The sequence below is a fragment of the Pteropus alecto genome, unplaced genomic scaffold, assembly GCF_000325575.1.
Source record: "Pteropus alecto unplaced genomic scaffold, ASM32557v1 scaffold8, whole genome shotgun sequence".
Lineage (NCBI taxonomy): Eukaryota > Metazoa > Chordata > Mammalia > Chiroptera > Pteropodidae > Pteropus > Pteropus alecto.
The window spans coordinates 13550737-13564546 of NW_006494609.1; the positions used below are offsets into that span (position 1 = coordinate 13550737).

Consider the following 13810-nt stretch of genomic DNA (forward strand, 5'->3'; position numbering starts at 1 on the left):
GAATTTAAACATCTGGATTTAAGTCCTTGTTCTACTACTTGCTAGCCGTGTGCCTGGGAGGAAGTGACTTTTATTTCTCGGAGCCTGTGTCTTCTCAACCATGAAATGGGTTGTTGGGAGGAACAGATGACATAGTCGGGAAAGAGCCTTGCACAGCGCCGGGCCCTACGACAAGCTACCAAAACACCGCCACAGGCCTAAAGAAGGGAATTCACTCAACGGTCCCAAGGAGGGGAAGGAAGGCCTGACCTGTCATGTGATGGGTGTTAATGATGACAGTTAACTCTCCTGCACTGGTGTCTATGGAGAAAGAGGCAAGAGTGGTCACCCTGAGGACAAAAACAGATAAGGGGAGAGTCCCTGATGACGATACTAATCTCCCAAGTTCTGAGCAATAGCAAAGGCAATTTAGATTTAGTCAAGGACTCTGACAGCCACAGAGGCAGAGAAACAAACATAACCCCGAACACACAAAAACCCTGCAGCACCAGAGGATTTATTAGGCCCTTGGGACTCTCGGCTCTGAGCATGGGTTTACAGCAGCTCAGCAGCCAGAACACCCTTCTATCCTGGTGGCTATGGGATCACCTAAGTGGGAGAAAAAAGGACAACCGGGATCCACCTTTGCTCAGGTGCACACTGCACTGACACTCTAGTTGGGCTGTTTGGGCAGGAAGCAGATGGTACTGTGCCCTTGGGAGCAGGAGCTGACTTTCCCAGGGCTTTTCTTTCACAGGCATGTGCTCTGCCTGGCTGGTCCTCAGCCAGGCTTGGGATGGAGGACCACCCACAGGGCTGGGTACAGGTAGGAGGATGCTAAAGGTTGTCTTCTGTGTGATGCTCGCCGAGGCCAATGAGAGATGAAAGGAGACAGGCAGATCAACGGAGTGAATAACAGCTACCAGCACAGGCACCAAACGAACAGAATGACGTCAAGGGAAACTCAACCGATCCTATGGATGTAGATGGGAAAAGATCAGCTCAGGATGGCCAAGGCCCCAGGCTTTGTGGCTCTGCGCCGAGAGAGAGGGTGTGCTGTCACTGATGAATGGCCTTCGGAAGAAGTAAGGCAACTGACACCATGGATTCAATAGTCCATAACAAGTGTCATGGAAACTGATGCTTTTCCAACATGGTATCTCTGCTGTCTTAGGAAGCCAAGGAGGAAGGTATATCTCACCACACTGTCACATGGTTTGCTGATATGTCTGTGTACCCCCACCCCCATTTTCCCCAGGAGACCATGATCCCCCACCCACTGCAGGGATAATGCCCCTTGCATTTCTGTAACCCAGGCATCCAAGACACGATGCCAGGCACAGAGCACTCAGAAAATCTGCTGAATAGATGATCCCTTACCTGCTCTGTTCCTTTTTCCACCTGCTCATCACCTGCTAACAACCTCTGTGACGAAGGGCCAGACTATCTTGAGATTAAATTCTAGCTCCGGTATTACTAGCTCTGTGACCTTGGGCAAATCACTTCACTTCTGTGTGGGTCATTTTCCCCTAATGGGGTTAATAATAGTATACATGGTCTCCAACTTATGATTTTTCAACTTTACAATGGTGAGAAAGTGATACATAAGCATTCAGTAGAAATCGTAGTTTGAATTTTGATCTTTACCCAGGCTAGCAATACGTGGCACGATACTTTCTCGTGATGCTGGGCACTAGCAGTGAGATGGTTCTGCCCAACTGTGGACTAGTGCTAAGTGTTCTGAGTGCGTTTAAGGTAGGCCAAGCTAGGTTCTGATGTTCAGTAGATTAGGTGTAGTAAATGCATCTTCGACTTAACGATACCAGTAACTCCACTGTAAGTCAAGGAGCATCAGTATCTACCTTATAGGGGGTCTGGGATTAAATATATGTAAATGGCTTTAGAAGCATGCCTGGCACAAAGTAAGCACTATTTAAGTGTTAGTTACTATTATTATTTTGATAACTACGTCTTTTTTATTAAGTAGATTTATTGTTTTTCATCTGTCTCCCTCACAAGGCCCCCTCCACAAGGACAAGGATTTATGCCTGTTTTCTTCCCCCACGAATCCCAAGCACCAAGAACTGTGCCAGGCGCCCAGTCGGCCCCAATAGTTATTAAATGAACAAATGAACTTTTTAGATCTTAGAGGCCCCGTCTTACTCTACGTTAAACTGCATAAACATCCTTACTTGTGTGCCAATGTAGATCGAAGTTCTCTACTTTTTGTTGAAAATAATAGCTTCCATTTACAAAGGACTTCCACCTCTGATTTCTTATTTGAGCCTTCCACAACCTTGCCATAAATCCCCACGGTGTCTCCTGGAGTGACACATACCCAGCAGCTCTGCAAAAATATTGGGACTTGAGGCTGATGATAATGACGATGATGTCCCACACCATCTCACCTGTGAAAGGCCATTCATTACCTGATGAGGAGAAGCGAGCCTGCCTCACGCGTTTGCACCAATTTACCTTGCGTGATCCTGTTGCTCTTGTTCTTCTACTGAACCCCAAAAGAGGACTCATATTTATTTCCTTTCTCCCAAACTGGTATTTTAAAATAATTTTTCTTTCCAATTAAAAACGAGTACCTGTTTATTATGGAAAATCTCACACAAAGCAAGAAGAATATAAAGAAGAAAGCTGAAATGATCCACAACCCCATTTGGTGCCAGTACTGGCTTTTTAGGAAGCATGTGCAGCAAAATATTACTGTTTTTGCAGGGGGGAAAAAAAAATGTTAGCATGACTTCTTAACCTCACTGGTCACATGGAATTCTGGGAGTCAAAAACAGTCCAGGTCTGGGGTGGGGTGTGTGTGTGGGGTGGTGGGGGGAGGTGGCAGGAGCTAAGGAGCCAGGGGCCCGAGAGGGAGGCAAAGTGGGGGTCTGATCTGATCCGCCCGGCAGAGTGAAAAGTGTGCCCTCTGCCATTCTGTGGACTAGAGTTTTGTCAGCAGGACATGGGCAGCAGTCCCTGAAGACCAACAGCGTTTAGAAGGTCCCAGTGCACAGTTGGGGTGCCAGGGCCCTGGAGGGGACCGACACAGAACACTTGCATGTGGAGACAGGAAATCAAGTCAGAGCATGTCTGCCCTAAGGAATTCTGTTCCGGGGACTCTTCCTGCCTACCTAGTGGTGCCTCTGAGCTGGGGCAGGGGGCAGATGTGCCTATTCTATAACCGTTCCAAGACCAGCAAGATGGGAGTAGGGGGACAGAGAGGTATGGATTCCCAGGTCTGCTCAGATCCATTGGCTGGGGGAACAGCAAGTTGTGGCCACTGAGTTTACATCTGAAAGAGCTGGGAGGGGGCCAGGATGGAAGCGAGGGCTAGCAGCCACTTCAGAGGGGCATAAGCTCAGTGATTCAGGAGAGTGTGGACCTCAGCCTCGAGAATCTTACCGGCCCTTAGGCTGTAGGTTCCTAACTACATCTGAGCCAGGTCTGGAAAAAGTTATAGGAGCCACCTCATGGCGGCCACAGCAGTCACCACTGCATTGCATTTTCCCCTATCTCAGTCTGCTTCAAGTTTCTGACCAGCTAGAGACATGGGCAGATACCAGAAGGTTCCTGTAAGTCAGAATCTGAAGGTTAGTTCTTTCAAACTGATCATCTGCAGGATGATACGTGTGTCTGAAACTTGGTTCACATTCTTCAAACACGAACTGCTCACCTATACGTAGTTCATCCTACACATAGTATTACTGACAACCAAGAGACTCATGTGCTTTGTCAATAAAATTACTGTCTTGGTGATGCCAGGAGACCATGAACTGTTGCTATCGTCTATTCCTGTTTCAATTGATGTAAACCAGGGCAAGAAAAACCGGGACCCTTAATTACATAACCGGGAAAGGTTATATAACCAAGGTCCTGATGCAACTTCAGCTGTATTCGTGCCAATGAGAGCTGAAGGCGCTCATCTTTTCGGAAGTAACGTGAGCCGCCCAGAGTTGTGCAAGCCAGTTTTCAATACTGGTTTAACTAATCGCACTTACTCGCCATCAACAGAAGTCTCTGCTCTTCTAACCTTGCGTTTCCACAGCGCTGGAAGCCGCAACCCTGTTTCAGGGCGATAGTTTGTTAAAGTGACAGCCACCGGTAATTACAAGATGTACAGGAACAAAGAAAACAAGGGCGTCGATTTCTCCCAGAGGCCGGGCTCCAGCGCCTGGCATGCAATGATAATTTCATACGGGCTGCTGAAGCCACTTACGCCATTTCAAAATGGCAGGACACTGATCACTCATGACAGGAAGCATTCGCACTGAGAGACTTCTGAAAGCCACAAAGCATTTCTTTGTTAGAGGAACCCAAGAAACAATAACAGTAACAACAAAAAATAACAACCCCCCCCTCCTTTCATTGTGTGCTGCCAAGCAAAATGATTCCTCTTCATGTCTCCTTTATGTCTTACTGATAGAAATTTCGTCTGAGGATACCCAACACAAAGGATGGTCACGCAAGCAATGTGCCTTGTATATGACATCCCTCGGAACCTTTAGGAGAGATACTGATTTAAAGCTACCAAGATGCCGTGTATGCACTGCTGCTGCCATAACGAATCTACCCAGCATTCCGTGCTCGTGATTTAAGGCTGGGCTGGAAAGCTGAAATCTATTGAAATAACATTAGTGGCTCTACTTCACCCAACAGAAGGACAGGAAAGTCGGAAGGAGGCTGAAAGTGCTACTTGGCGGTGTCTGAGGTCATATGATAGCTGCTGATTTGATAAATTCTACACTCTGCAGTACCTGGGCGGGATGGGTCAACGAACGAAGCTATAAACTAAAATTTCCCATCCACTTGATGCTAAAGGGGAGAAAAGATAGATTTTTTTTTTTTTTTTTGTAATGACATGTAGTAAAATTAAACATCCACGGGACTTTTTCTTTTAAGCCACATAAACATATTCTTTCGAATCCCTTCTCTGAAGGTCAACATGTTCCCCTTTTTGCTTTATGTCTTTTAAAATCCCTCTGCCCCACCCAACTCCAGTAAATATACAATAGTCTAAAGGCATAAATTAAATTTCTGTGCCCGGAAGAAAACATTACAAAATCAGAACGACAGATTTTAGAGTCCCTAAAAATCACAGAGAAATCTTGGATGTGAGATATAAGATCTGAATTCAAGTCCTGACTTGGCTACTAGTTGAGTGAACCTGAATGGATCACATGCTTCCCAAGGCAGTTGATCATCTGTCAAGAGCTGGAATAAGTGAACCCTGAAGCCCGTTGCCCTAAAACCCTACAGTTCCAGTCTAGCTCTAATTTTCTAACAGGAACCATGTTGCAATTGGCTGTGCCTGGGGAGTCCCTGGAGGAATCAGAAAAGGGCTAGGCCTGCTTGTTCTATCCTTCCTCACCCAATCACTGTCCTTCATGAAGAGCCCAGAGACCTCAGCCTACAGGCCAGAAAACCGAAGCGCCCTTCTGACGGTCAGAATTCCCTGCAGAGACCACCTACTAGCCACCGACGTGACTTTTAACAGACACGACTGCACTTCCCTGATAAATTAAGGTCATCGAGATAGAATCAAAGCTGAAGTCTCGGCTGGGTACAACCCAGACATATTAGTTACTGGGGCCGCCATAACAAAGAACCACAGACCAGGGGGCCTAAAACAACAGAAATTTGCTGCCTTAGAGGTCAGAGGTCCAAAATCAAGGGTTGGCAGGGCCATGCTCCCTCTGAAGCCTGTGGGAGAAAATCCTTCCTTGCTTCTCTGGGTGGGGGTGTCCATCTCAAGTGGGTTCTTGGCTCGCAGCTGTATCACTCCAGCCTGTCTCTGTCACCTCATGGTGTTCTGCCCGTGTTGTCGGCGTCCAAAGCTCCTTCTTCATATAAGAACACCCATCACACTGGATCAGGGCTCACCCTCATGACCTCATCTTAACTTGGAGGACTCTATTTCTTAGGGTCATCTGCAAAGACCCTATTTCCAAATAAGGCCACAGTCACAGGGACTGGGGATGTGAGGACTTCAAAAGATCTTTGGTGGTGGGGTTGGGGGAGTACAATTCAACCTATACCACTAGGTAATTATGTTTTGAAGACTAAATTCAGGTGCAGAAATGCGTGAGGGGATGACCAAAGCCTACTCTAGGTAAATAAAGCGGAAGGAAAAATGTATGTGGAAAGGCGTTATGGGTCTAATGGTCACATGGGGGGAAAAATACCTATTTCCAATGGTTGGGCAGGTGACAGCTCGTGAGGAAAGCGGAGTTTTCTCCCCAGAACATGCCTACGTTTTCCCATCTTACCCCATCCAGTCCCCGTGGCCAGCAGTGCCACTGCTACCCCAAGCTGCTGAAATCCGACTCTCTTTCAAAGCTCCAGTTCAAATGTCACCATCAGGAAGCCAAGTCACTTGCCTCTGACCTTTGATGGCATTCTATCTGTTTCTTGGTAACACCTGAACTGTGGTCATTTGTACTGTCTGCCTACCCCTCCCTGACAGCATGGGTTACTTCTCCCTCGGTCACTGCACCCAGAGGAGGTGGTTACAGACATTTGCTTCAGTAAACCGCATTCCTTCTTGGGTACAGTCACCAGTCCCCTGGCTCTCAACTGAGAAAGAGCATACAACCCTGCAAGCTGTTCTTATGTAAAGTCTGGTCTTATGTAAAGTCTGGGTGACTGGACATGGGAGCCACAAGGAGGCTTTGAGAGCAGAGGCCAGCACCTCCTTTACCAGCGAGGATTCTGGCACCTTACAGAAATCTAGCATCTTGCCAGCGGACCATGGGGAGGTAATGATAAATTAGAAGAAGGAGGTTCCTGATCACTTGTTCCCAGTTTGCACGTGCTGATTAGAAGCTGAGCCTTTAATTATCCTGATGGGGTGGCTAATGTCCTCTCCTTCCAAGACTTAAAGTGTTTAGCCATGCAGACACTTGCAACCTCTGGTTTTTGGGCCTAGCAGGTTCATTGGGCAGCATAACTTCCAAGCCTTTAAGAAGTCCCACTTTCTGAAAAATTCAACTTTTTCACTGCTAAGCACTGCATCCTGACTCTGGGAGCTGACCTAGGGCAATTCCAGCCATGTATACCCCACCTGTATCAGCTTTTTTAGCTCAGAAAGAGATTCTCACTGACATTCTGAGAACTCGACTCCTCTACCAGTCATCATCATCTGTCTACAACAGAAGACAAATTCTCCCTAGGCCCAAGTTTCAGGACCCTCCGACACGCAACAATTTGCCAAATAACTATTATAGGCAACTGAGGGCATGCAACGGTGCCTACAGCACCTTTTTGTAAATATCTCCTATTGCCAACAGCCTGCAGGTAGTACAATTTACATGAATGCTGCTAGCACAGCAGTAGACTGAAGTTCATCAAAAGGCCTCCATTGGTGTGTGCTGACTGGCTGGGGAAAAAGACTGTCTAATGCCCCTGACACTCTGGTGACCCTAATGCGGTCTTTCTTCTGCTGGGAAGTGATTCAGAACAGCTAATGTGGTTGGTTACACCGTTTTGCTCAGCCTAAATCTCTTTGTTCAGCTTCTTTGAGAATCCAGCAAGTCAAACAATGCTAACCTGGAATAATTTTTTATTCACTAAGATCTGAATTCAAGATTTTCTTTTCTTCTGGTAGCGAATTATACAGCTGCTTAAGAGTATACCTAAGAACTGACCATCCAAAAAGGGCTTCTGCTTCCAGCAAAGTGAGAGAGACACATTTTCCTCTATTCTTCCCACTAAACACAGCTAAAAAATGCTGGACATTAAGTTTAAGACAAACATTAGAACACTTTGAAAGGGGGAGAGAAGAAAGCATATGAATTAAGGACAGTACAAAAAAAGCGAGCTACAGACCAATATCTTTTATAAATACTGACATAAAATCCTTTAACAAAATATTAGCAAATATAATTCAAGAACCTATGGATAGAACTATAGACCATGACTGAGTGGTGTTTACTCCAGGCATGCAAGGCTGGTTCAATATTCAAAAATCAATCGATGTAACCCACCATATCAATAGGCTACAGAAGAAAAATAATCTGATCATATCAATTGTTACATTAAGTTCATTCAATAAGGTCTCAGAATAAACATATATAATCAACCGTATTCATATATGGTAGCAATGAGTAAGTCGATACAAAAACACACACAAAAAAGCTATTTATAACTGTTCAAGAAAAATGAATTAGGTGTAAATCTAACAAAACATGTATAGGACTTGTTTGCTGAAAACTATAAAATGCTAATGAAAGAAACCTATTTTGTTAAAGGATTTTATGTCAGTATTTATAGAAGATATTGGTCTGTAGCTTGCTTTTTTTGTACTGTCCTTAATTCATATGCTTTCTTCTTTCCCCCTTTCAAATAAATTGAGAAGCATAACATGTTCATGGATTAGAAAACCCAATATAGTAAAGATGTCATTTGTCCCCAAACCGATACACAAATTTAATACAATTCCTATCAAAACCCTAGCAAGACTTTTTTTGTAGATAGATAGAATTTTATAGATATATATAAAAGTTATACACACAGACACACACACACACAAATAATGCTCTATAGTTTTGCAAGATGTTACATTGGGAGAAAAATTAGGTACAACAGGATCTTTCTGTATTATTTCGTACAGCTGCATGTAAATCTACAATTACTTCAAAAGGTTTAGTTAAAAAATAAAAACCACTCTTTGCTGAATCTACTGCATGGAGGAAAACCATTCTCAGTAATCAGGCTGTCGACATTCCAGAAAGTGTCGACATCACTCTGAAGAGATACACACAGTTATTGTGAAGGGCCCCAGAAAAACCCTGAAGAGTGACTTCAATCCTATCAGTGTAGAACTCGGTCACTCTGGAAAGAAAAAGAAGAGGCTCCGGGGTGACAAATGGAGAGGAAATAAAAAGAACTGGCTACTGGTCTCACTATCTATAGTCATGGACAGAACACAATCAAGAGTGTACACACTGGGCTTCTGTTCTGTAGGCTCTTTCCCATCAACGCTGTTATTCGGGGGAACGGGTCTCTCGATGAAATCCGAAATTTCTTGGGCAGAAAACATCCACAGGGTTCAGATGAGGCCAAGTGTTGCTTGTTCAGTATCGCAAGCCCAGAAAGATGCGTTAATTCTTGAACTTACAACGAATCCAGCTGCTTTGATTCGGCAAAGCCACAACAGTTAAAAAGAAGAATACCGGAAACTCTCTGGATAGTATCTATGTCTCTGAAAAAGGAACAGCTCAGCAGGCTGATGAATAAGATCCAAGCCGTCCAGCTATGGGAACAAGATGCCAGGTGATTCACAAGACCTATCTGTGATATTTTAACAATGAAATAAAAGCCCTGGATTGATTTGGGGGCGGGGACAACAAAAACCAAAAACTGTCCCTACCCCCAATGTTTTCTTCTCACGCTGAGAACTAGGAGAGCAAAGGAAGGATGAGTGGAACAGGACCTGGATCACTCTGCTCCTTCACCCCGCCTAATAGTTCCCTGCAGCGCTTACAACTGTACAACATTACATTACGTCACATCTGGCTACCTGTCCATCAGTCTGTCCTGTCCGTCTTCTTCCCCCATTAAAATGCAAGCTCCACACAGGCAGGACCTCCACCTGGTTCACACTCTGGCACATTATACAGGTATGAAAAAAACGCTGCTGAGCGAATACAGGGAACTCAATCCATATGCCTTTTCAGATAGACAGCTTCGCTCCCCCTGAATCCTTCCTCCTTTCAGAGCTGCTCTTCAGCGGTACCCACCAGGGGGACCCTCTGACTCCATTTCCGCGGAACCTTTAGTCTTTGGCGCGACCCTAGTCCCCATCCTGCTATATGTACAGCACCAGAGCAGTCCAGCCCTGGAATCAGTTTCTAGCAAGGGTGCAGGCACCTCCCTCTGAGGAACGTGGCTTGAGGCAGGATCAATCGTCGTTCTGTTTACCTGGTTCCTATGGTAAGAACATGTCTCTCCTAAATTCCAGCCCTGTTTCTTCACTGGCTCAATTTGATGGACCTCTAATTTAATTTGCACAAAGATCCTGGGGATGTCTGGAACTAATCTGATAATCTTTGGATTACTATATTTTCCAAGTATGTCTCAGCTGCCGATATCATATAGGGGGACTTTCATGTGAAATAATAACTTTAATGAGGTCGCTGGCTTCTAATTTCTTACCAAATTCTTCATTATGATAGTGCTGGGAACGGACAACTGTTTAGCAGCTGAGAGGACACACACTCTTTGCCACCAGCCAGGCAGTGGCTTTAGGGGTCACCTGGGCAGCTCCTTCAGTTACATAGAGAAATGGAAGATATTTTATTTTTGTCTATTTTATTCGGAGATCTATCCCAAGCACCTAGTGCAGAGTGGATGCTCAGTAAGTGACTGCAGGTTGAACGAATAAACCAAAATATTGGGTATCTTTAATAAGTTAAAGTACCATGGCATTTCTGAGCTTAACAAACAGCACTTAACTCAATGACATCAAGAGTGTGAGAAAAATGTATCAATTTCTAAATGGTTTTGAGAAGAATTATAAATTAAAATTCTTGCTATTGGAAAAAGTCTAGCATATTACCCTTGCCGCTACAGAAATGACAAAGAGACAAGATAATTGCAGATTGCCAGTAATGAACATATACCCAGCTACAGCAAACATGAAAATTTAAAATGAACAATTATATATGAAAAAAGACACCGTGAATGCTCAACTGGAGGAAAAGGCAGAAATCCATGAATGAGAGGTGTTAACCGTCCAACGTAATTCATTCCACTTCCTCGCCAGGCACAGTCAGTGCTTCTTGTCGAGCCACCGGAACCAGCGAGCTGAATCGGATCGCCAAGCAGGCAAGTCTCCCACTTGTCAATAACCAGCAGCTTTGTGGGAATTGATTAGGAGGCTCCCATCTCTTCTCTGGGAGTCTTATTTTAGTCCATCCATCTTCCTTTGTTAATTTTGTAAATTGGGTTTCAGGGATGCGGAGAGAAAGATCTTTTTTTTGTGTGTGTGCCTCAGCCTTCTGGGGGCAGAGGGAGGATGGGGAGAAGAGGACTTTTTTCATCTTCCCACTCAGAACTGGAATACTTTTAAGTCGCTATCCATTTTCAAGGCCAGAACCCTGGATGGCATTATGGACTGTGTCTAGCAACAGAGGCACAAGGCCTGTAAGAAAGTCAGTCACAAGACCAAGGAAACAGACATTGGTGCAAATCAGCTGTCATTGCAAAGGTGCAGGCGACCAGTCTACAGACCCAAATGCATCATCTGGAACAGGTTCATGAAGTTGAAATCCAATATAACATGGCTGTCTCATGAAGCAAATGCTCAGCCTTAGCCTGTGCCCCTACTACCATTTGTTTGATTTATGGCGATGACAATAACAGGGACGATTGTAACAATGACCCTAACCCTAGAAGCTGTCAGTCTGGAAACCTGTCATGTGCTAATACTTTAATATGTTCCTTCTATTGCTCACGACAACTTTGTAACATCAGTGTCATATTACTCCCATTTTAGAGGTAAGGAAATGGACGTCCAGAAAAGGTCATTTGACTAGTAAGTTCTGGAGCCAAGAGGATTTGAAGCCAGGTCGATGTCTAGAGGACGAGTTGACCCAACCCCAAAGACAACCTTGTCCCACAATGCAATGCTCTCTCTGGTCCGTCCAGCAAAACCTGGTCAAGCCCCACCCTGGGTGGTATAGACAGTTTCCTTTGCTAAGTGTCGAAAGGCCGAGTCTCAGGCTTGCAGGGGAACGTGGAATGACCCCACTCAGCAACACTTGGGGAGCAGGAGAGGGACCAAGTAAGCCAAGGTGGCCTTTGCAGCTGGAGCTGGGCCTTTTCCTAGGTGCCCGGACTTCTTGGCAAACATCCATTGGATCACTCGCGCCAAACTAAAATATTCCTAATGACAGATTAACCAGGACTTGGATCATTGTCTCTTTGGAAAATGAGGTGGAGTAAGGAAAAGAACAATTCAATAGGGGTAAAAAAAAAATGAGCAGAGGGCATGAGCAGGAAATTTAAAGAAAAAGAAATAACAACCAGCCTTCAAGCTCATTCAATTCAGGAAACAAATAACCACAAAGAGTCACTTTGCAACAATGCGGAATGTCCACTGCCAGGGCCCGCTTCAGTACAGCAGAGCATCCACATGGTGAGACACCCTGGCACCCACAGAAAGGACAGCTCTGTAGGCACCGACATGGAACAATCCTCATGATCACAATGACATACATGGTGAGTCCCCATTTGCATAAATAGGCGCACACACTCAGGCATGTAAAGGGTTCGGCTACCAAGTGACACGTAGGAAACTGGTCACGCTGGTTACGTCCGGGGAGAGAAGAAGGGAACTGTATTTCTTTGCTAGGAGGATAGCTTACTTTTCCTTATGTTTTTTGTACTTTGATCCCCGCCCCCACAACATAATAAATAGAGAAAGGTGCCTGAGAGGTGCCGTGGACAATGACTTGCCTGGGGCCCTCCAGAAGGTCAGCGGTGGGGCTGGGCCTGACCCCCAGGACCTGACTCCCAGTGCTGTGTTCTTCTCACTGTGGCATCTGTGTAGACAGTCTAACTGTCTATACCTCACTCAATACTTGATGCCAAGAATGACTCTTGGAGAAATTATACCAACCTCTCTAGCTCTGTGATTTGGTTAGCAGCACTGACTCTGATAAGCCTCAATTTTCCAATCAGCGCCATCCCCCGTATCACAGGCACTGGCGTCCTTTGAGTGACGAGTAGGGAATGACAGTAGCTGGGCCAGACAGAACTCTATCCCTGTGACACTCTACACAAAGTAAAACAATGACATTACCCCTTGATGCCCTATGGCTCGAGGCCCGACCAAAATATTTAGCTGGATTTTAGGTTTCTGTGTAGCGAGTTCACGCCAAGGTTAAGTCCTCATTATGTGCATATGTTAACACTCAGCACGTGGACCACGCCCAGGAAATTTTCTATTTCAGGCTCAACATCTGCCCATCCACTTCCCCATTAACTGCATACACATCCTCGAAGTGGCCACTGCGGGCACGTGGAAACGCTATACAAACGCCATACAAACCACTGCGGGGGCAGACACGCCTGGTTCTGCAGTTTGGAGCCAGTAACAGGTGAGCTGGCTTTCTGCTTTCTGGCTATATGACGTCAAGTGATACGTTTACCTTCTAACATCAGTTTCTTCATCTATAGGGACATCGGTACCTAAGGAAAGAACCAGGCAGTCTGCTGGTTCTGTGGATATGGTAACTGGAGTTAGTCGTACTACTAATTCCTTTCATCCAGCTAAGTGTTTGGGGGATTCTTTACAGACTCGCATGCTCTGGACCTTGGAACAGACGCTCTAGAATGACGTCTGGAGCAGAGGGGGATTCTAACGGAACGCTAGATGAGGAACTGGAGACTCCTCACAGGAAAACACAAACGGATCCCTCCTGGGGGTGCTGGGCCACTCACAAGCAGCTTCTTTCTCTAGGAGCTGCCTTTTCCCGCTCATGGGGAGAGCCCTGGTTGCCATGTTTTCTCTTCATGACCTGCTCTCCTGGACCAGCGGACTGGACCAGAGTGGTCACATGACTTCAGTTACTCCAGTCAGGATTCCCGTTGCTCCTGGGAACAGAATGAAAGATGGCCAGTCCCCCTGGGATACTCTCTGCCACAGTCCCGGGATATTTAGCTTAAAAGCTACAGATGACCCACCAACCATGCGCAGTGTTTGAGGAAACAGAGGACACAGAGAAGGAAGGAGAGAGAAGACACAAGTGCTACCCGCATTCTTGGCAGCCTTCTTCTTTTTTCTTTTTTTTTAGGCGAGGCAACCCTTGGGTGACCTCACAGATTG

The 13810-nt window shown here is 45.5% G+C and overlaps 1 protein-coding gene across 4 annotated transcripts in view; it reads right to left on the reverse strand.

The window, feature by feature from the left end:
* The window catches only part of FOXN3 (forkhead box N3), a 257286-nt gene that overhangs the window by 58830 nt on the left and 184646 nt on the right, over positions 1–13810 (reverse strand). The gene's annotated exons all lie outside the window — the stretch shown is intronic.